The sequence below is a fragment of the Prinia subflava genome, assembly GCF_021018805.1.
Source record: "Prinia subflava isolate CZ2003 ecotype Zambia chromosome W unlocalized genomic scaffold, Cam_Psub_1.2 scaffold_36_NEW, whole genome shotgun sequence".
In the NCBI taxonomy this organism is placed as follows: domain Eukaryota; kingdom Metazoa; phylum Chordata; class Aves; order Passeriformes; family Cisticolidae; genus Prinia; species Prinia subflava.
This window is the reverse complement of record NW_026960611.1, coordinates 950124-956249: the sequence shown is the minus strand read 5'-3', so window position 1 is coordinate 956249 and position 6126 is coordinate 950124. Positions and strand designations below refer to the sequence as shown.

Below are 6126 nucleotides of genomic sequence, written 5' to 3'. Positions count from 1 at the left end.
AAGGGTGAGCCACTGCTGGGGACATGGGTGGTCAAATTTCAGCTGAGGATAAATCTATAGTGAATATTCAGACTCTGATCTTAAGTAAAAAAGGGGTTGAGCATGATGAAGAGGCTCTAGAGACTTTACTGCAGTTTTGCAAGAGCCAAGATGTAGAAATCACCACAGATGCAGCCTTTAGTGTTAAAATCTGGGAACAAGTTGGCCAATTGATTTTTGACTCTGCCTCAAGAGGCTACTAAATTGCTATAAGTGTTTTAACTACCTTGAGGATAGTGATAGACACGTTAAAATTGATAACTGCTGAGAGGAACACAAAAGCAGCTGCAAAGATGCCAGTGCCGGTCTCTCAAAATGGCAGAGCCTGTGCACCGTGGGTACAGCCTGCCGAAACATCCTGAGATGGAGGAGCCTGAGAAGCAACCTGTGGGGGAAGAGATGCCACACCGGGCATGGAGGAGGAGCAGATAGAGGGGGAAGCAGCTGTTGTTTGGGCCCCCTAGCCCTGTGTCTTGGTTTGAAAGACAGATATCTGCTAGGAAGGGGGCAGGACCTCCTTAGAGATGGAGAATTCGAATCCCCTCCCTCTAAATTATTCTAATTAAAAAAATTAAAGGAGCTTTCAGACAGAGGTATGGGGATAGGAATAACAGTTTTTTACTAGTATATATGACAAAACAACAAACAAAGAACAACTACAGCATTAATAAACAGAACCAGGAACCTTGAGGGCTTTCTTTCACAAAAACGCCCGGGGCAGTTTGATCTCGGTGCCCCTGCAGGACTCGGAGAGGCCGAGCTGGAAGGGAGGAAAGTCCCGGGCTGGTGGATGAGATGAGGAGCTCTGTGCTGGTAGCTGAAACGGCTGGGGTGTCCCAGCAGGGCTGTGCAGTGCAGGGCTACAGAGTAGCAGGAGAGCCTCAAAGCTCCGAAGAAGCAGCGGCGGTGGGGGGAGAGGCTGGAGAAAGCGAGCTCAGGATTCCTGGGTACACGAGCAGATGACTGTAGATTTCCCAGGACGAGACAGAGGCAGAGTGATGGCTGCAAACTCTTCCTGCAATGGGGGGCAGCTTGACTGTCCTCTCCGAGGCTGAGAGTAAGCAAGAGTGAGTTCTCCTCCCCCAGCTCTGTCTTCTTGCCTTTCCCAAACCTTGTCATCTCTCCCCTCTGAGGGACACTCCCAGGGACTCAAAAACAATACGTGTAGCCTTGTGCTGCCATGTCCCTCAAGTACTCCCTTTTGTTCTGACTAAGTAGTCATCAAGGCCTCTTGGAAACTTATGGGAAAAAAATTTCTGTAAGTGAAAAAAAATTTAAATCTAACCCCCAACACCCTGCAGCTCCACCGCACCACTCTGTCAGAGCCACGGCCTCCCCACCGTGGGCACTGAATGCATCTGCATGGTAGCTGCCTGTGGAGTCCCTTGCACCCTTAAAGGAATTCCCAACTGCCTTGCCCTGGAAAAGCGAAGATCAGAAATACCCCTTCCAGGTGTAACAAAGGCCTTCCCCTCATGGTTCCTTGCAAACATTGCGCAATCTGCTCCCTGGGTTTCCCAATGTCCATCACTCCCCCATGGTGTCCCCTTTCCCTGGTCCTCCATTGGCTGTGGGGCCTAGTTTCCAGTTTCTGTCTTCCCTATGGTCACTTGCCCCCTGCCCTGCCCCCCTGTACCACCCACAGACCTGAGACACTGTATAACTGAGAAAAATCACATGATACGATACCCCCTTTTCGGCCCCATGGATCCACTTCAGCACATGGAATAAACTTCGCTGGAACTGATCTGGTGGCTGAGGGCCTTCTGCCTCTCCTTGCTTGAGCTAGCCGGTAACGTGTGTGGATGTGTGGGCTTGCCTGCTTTGCTTGAATTCTTCTCAAGCAGTTTCTCCACTGGAAAGGCTGACTGAGATCTAATTAGGCTGTAGCTACACTCCGAAAAAGACACACTGTTGCCATGAGGTTTTCCTGGTTTGCCGAGAGCTTATATTGAAAGAGAAATGTGCAGCTTCTCTCCCGCTTGTTAATGTAAACACTGGCCATGTTTTGCTAACTGTCTTTCATTGTTTACATATTTCTAGTTGGGAGGAGAAAGGTGATTGACAGTTAGCTTGACCAGTGTGGATTGGGAGGTGGGGATTCCATCCCCCAATCAATGAACATTATAGGAAATGTATAAAAGTGCCTTTGTAAATAAACTTCGGGGTTCCTGCTTCCGGCCCTGGATCTGCTCGCAACTCAGAAATGTGTCTCGGGTCCCTCTCTTACTGTCAGGCCCCGCGGTGATAACACACTGTTACAGCTGCCCTGCTATAAGTTCCAGAAGCCCCTGCAGTGCTGGCACAGTGGCTGTGACTGCTGGCACAGCAGCTGGGGTTGCCCCCACTGTGCCTTAGGGAGCCATTTCCCATTTCTTCCACACTCTGCTTTGCCATGGAAGTGCTTGGCCCTCCTCTGCCTCCATCTGATTGGTACAGTCCTGGAGCCCTGCCAATAGCTCAGCCTTCACTTGACACGCCCACTCGCAGCGTATAGTGGTGGGTTTTTCTTTATGCATATTTTTTAAACCCTGTTGAATGGTTTGTTCCTTTTTTCCCCTCTGAAATGTTTGGTTTTACCCCAAGTTTTCTCCTCCCTTGCCCAGCTGTCATTCACCCCCAGACCCACTTGCTACCTCACTCACATAATACCAATCCTCCCTAATTTGCCGTGGTTTGCCAGGGGAGGACAGACACCCCCTCTGTGCACAGGGGGTCTCTTCAGGGTCGGAGACCTTTCTTGCAGTTTTTCCTTTCCAGTGCTGCCGAGATCTGGTGAGTAATGCGGCTGACGCATTGGCTCAGCAGGTGTGCACAGGCGCGGCTTGTTGGGGGCATGGTGTGGAGCGGCATGAGAAGCCACGGGAGTGCAGGCACATTTTAGCAGAGTGCCATGGCATCCGGAGTGGTCACTGGACTGATTTTGTCATTTTTTAAAACTTTTTTACTACAAGGAAGGGAGGAATGGTAGTCATGCGGGCAGAATGGATGCTGTAAGAGTCGGTCCGAAAATCCCTCACCTGCCTCACGACTGTCAGAGGCCGAGACCCTAACCCATGGACCCTGAGCCACAGCACAGGCCAAGTTTTCCCTGCAGCTGCTGTCACTGGACCAAGACGCCCTCCTCAGGGACCCATGCATGAAACAATGGGGGACTGTTACGGTTTCTGGCCATGTTTGCAAAGAGATGTTCCTGTACTGACCGTACTTGGTGAGGCCTGAGCTACACCGCCCCCTCTATTGTGAGAGAACACCTGCGATGCCCACGAAACATCTCCCCCTTCCTGGCATCTTGCCTCTCACTTCGAAAAGAACTATAACAACCCCACCAGGAGAGCAGGCTTCTGAGGCCTCCCCTTCGGATGACGGCTCCATTGACCTGCACGCCACGAAGACTGTGAAGGTGGTCTGTTGGTATCAGCATCACGAGGACTCCCGTCTGTCAGTCGGTAGCTATACCCTTTCTTTCCTCCTTTCTCTCTCTCTCTCTCCCTCTCTTCTTTCCCCTTCTTTTCTATCGCATAACTGTGTGTATCAATAAAGATACAATTGATTTCACTTGAATTAAGTTATCACTGCCTCTTTTTGCACTCTGAAATCAAAACGAACCATCACGACCATCCTTTGGCTCGTGACATTAAATTGGCGTCACCGTGACAGGGTCCTGATTGACAGAGGGGTTGCAGGTTGTCTATAGTCTGTACTAGGAAGAGGAAGATTAGCCTCAGCCGCACCTAGCCCGTCACTTCAGTGAACGAAGCTAGAAAGCAAGGGGGGCTTTTCTGATTCTTCGCATACTGTAGACACCTAGGTGAAAGCATCCCTATACTCTATTGAGGTGTATCTGTCTTCAGGATTTCACAAAAGATCTCCTAGTGCAAAAAGAGAAACTGTTTTGTGTGTGTGAACTGTCTTGTTGAGAGAAGGGACACCTTGATGTAACTAAACAGTGCCTCAGCAGACAGGATTTGTCCCTTCATCCACCCCAGGGAAAGAGAGGAGACGCAGTGTAGCTGTGTGTCTGTACAACCAAGCATTACCTCCCTGTAGTGGTTTTCTGATCCCCTTCATGAAATGACTAATGATTTTATACATAAAACCAAATTTTATGCTCTACTAGCTAAACACAATGCCAGACCCTCTCCAGAGGTGGAATTTTGGGCTAATAATAACTGGTCTAATTTGGAAAGTGTGGTTGATAAAGCATGTTCTTTACAACATGAAACAAAATTTAAACTGGGCAAAAATAAAACCATACTCTGCTCAGTTCTGGGAGCCTGCCTTAACACAGCTGTAGAAACTCGCTTTAAGCGAAGAAGTGAAAAAAACGCAATAATTGACTCCTGTCGTGGTTTGAAGGGAAGTGAGTTTTTTTGGAAGTAGTGGTCAAACCAATCAGTCTTTAGATCTGAATATTGGCACCTTTGTTGGCCACTAAGAGGTGGACACGCCTCTGAGGACACGAGGGGTTAAAAGCCGGATTTCCCAGCAGGACTCTCTCTTTCCTGCTCTGCTTTCGGAGAGGGAGCGTCTTCTCCTCTCCCCTGCCTGGGCCTGGCTAGGCCGGGTGGGGGAGGGGAGCAAGGTGGGCCTGGCTGAGCAAGGTGGGCCTCGGGGTGGGGAACAGAGGGAGCTGGAGTGGAGCTGGTCCAGCTTCCATCTAGAATGGAGGGGTGGAGGGAGAACTTTGGAGGTGCCTTCCGTCCCCCTCCCTGTCCCATCCCGTTCCCCCCCCTTCCCCCCCCCGGTCCCGTCTCTCTCCTCCCCCCACAGAGAGAAGGTGCCGAGCTGGAGCTGCTTGTGAGAGCTGCAGTGTCTGCGATCGCCTGTGCCTGACCTTGGTGGTGGGAGATAAAGCTTTTAACTCTTTCTAAGGCAGAAGAGAGTTACCCCTGGACGCTGAATTCTCATAGTTGGTGGTTTTAGAAGAGAGAGGACAGCCTGGGACCGAGAGGGTAATGTGAGATGAAAAGAAGCCCCTTCGATGGCCGGAATGAAGAGGAGTGGCTTATGAGGCTGGACTTTTCTTGCATAATGATAGCCATAGACGGACCCTGGACCCTCCTGACTATAAATAAGACTGTGTTTGGGTGGATGTTTTTGGCTCAAACCCAGAGACGTTCTGGCCTGCTTCTTGGAGCCCCCGGCCCCAGGGGTAAATGGGGGGGACCTGAGTCCCAAAATGAGAAGATGGCTGGTTTTTGGTACTTGGCCAAACATCCTTAAAAAGAGCCCTGTTGCAGTGCAGGTCCATGGACAGCAGTGAGAGTGCTGGACATGGAAAGGAGGGTGTCACCCTGGCAGACTCTTCGAGGCAGTGCCATGGGTGACGTGGGAACACGGGATGGTGGACCTGTGTTTCCTGTGGGGGGGGCGGTCTGTGGTGCGAGAGAGACTCCCCTCGTCCTGGATGGAATGTGGATTGTCTGAATTTTAAAGGATGATGATTTTGGATTAGGAACCCAGGGTTGTTGAGGGATTAAGCAAGTAGATGAAGGTAATGTGCTGGAGTCAACTGAGTGAGCATGTATGGAATGGAAATTGGGGGGAGGAGAAGCAGTGTTTTTGGGAGGTTTTCTCTTCTGCTTTTGGGTGGCTGGGTTTTTCTTTCCTTGTCTATTGTCCATTGTTCTGTAGTATAATAAATTGTCTGTCTGTTTTAAGTATTAGGCCTGCTCTGCTCTGTTCTTGACCACATCTCACAGGAGTTCATTAGGTAAAATATACCCTCATGGGTGCATTGGCATTTTGTCTAATGTCAACCCATGACAACTCCCTTCAAAATTTAGTTGAAATTTTGCAAAATGAAAATCATTTGCTGCGAGATGAAAATAATTTGCTACGGACTGCCTTGGGAGATGAATATTCTAAAAATTTAGAGAATGCTGACTTCCCAAAAAAGGCAGAAGAAAAAGAAACTCCTCACATTAATCAGATTTACCCCCAGAAAGAATTGGTGTTAGTAAAAAATTATGGGGAACACTGCTGCCCTAACACAACACCTCTAGTTAAAACAGAATGCAACTATATTGATGAAAATTCAGACCTACACATAATCACTAAAGAAATCCCAGACACCACCACTGA

The 6126-nt window shown here is 49.3% G+C and overlaps 1 long non-coding RNA gene across 1 annotated transcript; it reads left to right on the top strand.

Annotated features, from left to right (window-relative positions):
• Positions 1 to 4392: 4392 nt before the first annotated feature.
• LOC134565143 (uncharacterized) lies at positions 4393 to 5702 on the top strand. The gene is made up of 2 exons (XR_010083788.1): positions 4393 to 4643; positions 4813 to 5702. It is a non-coding gene; the product is annotated as an uncharacterized LOC134565143 (long non-coding RNA).
• Positions 5703 to 6126: the final 424 nt, after the last annotated feature.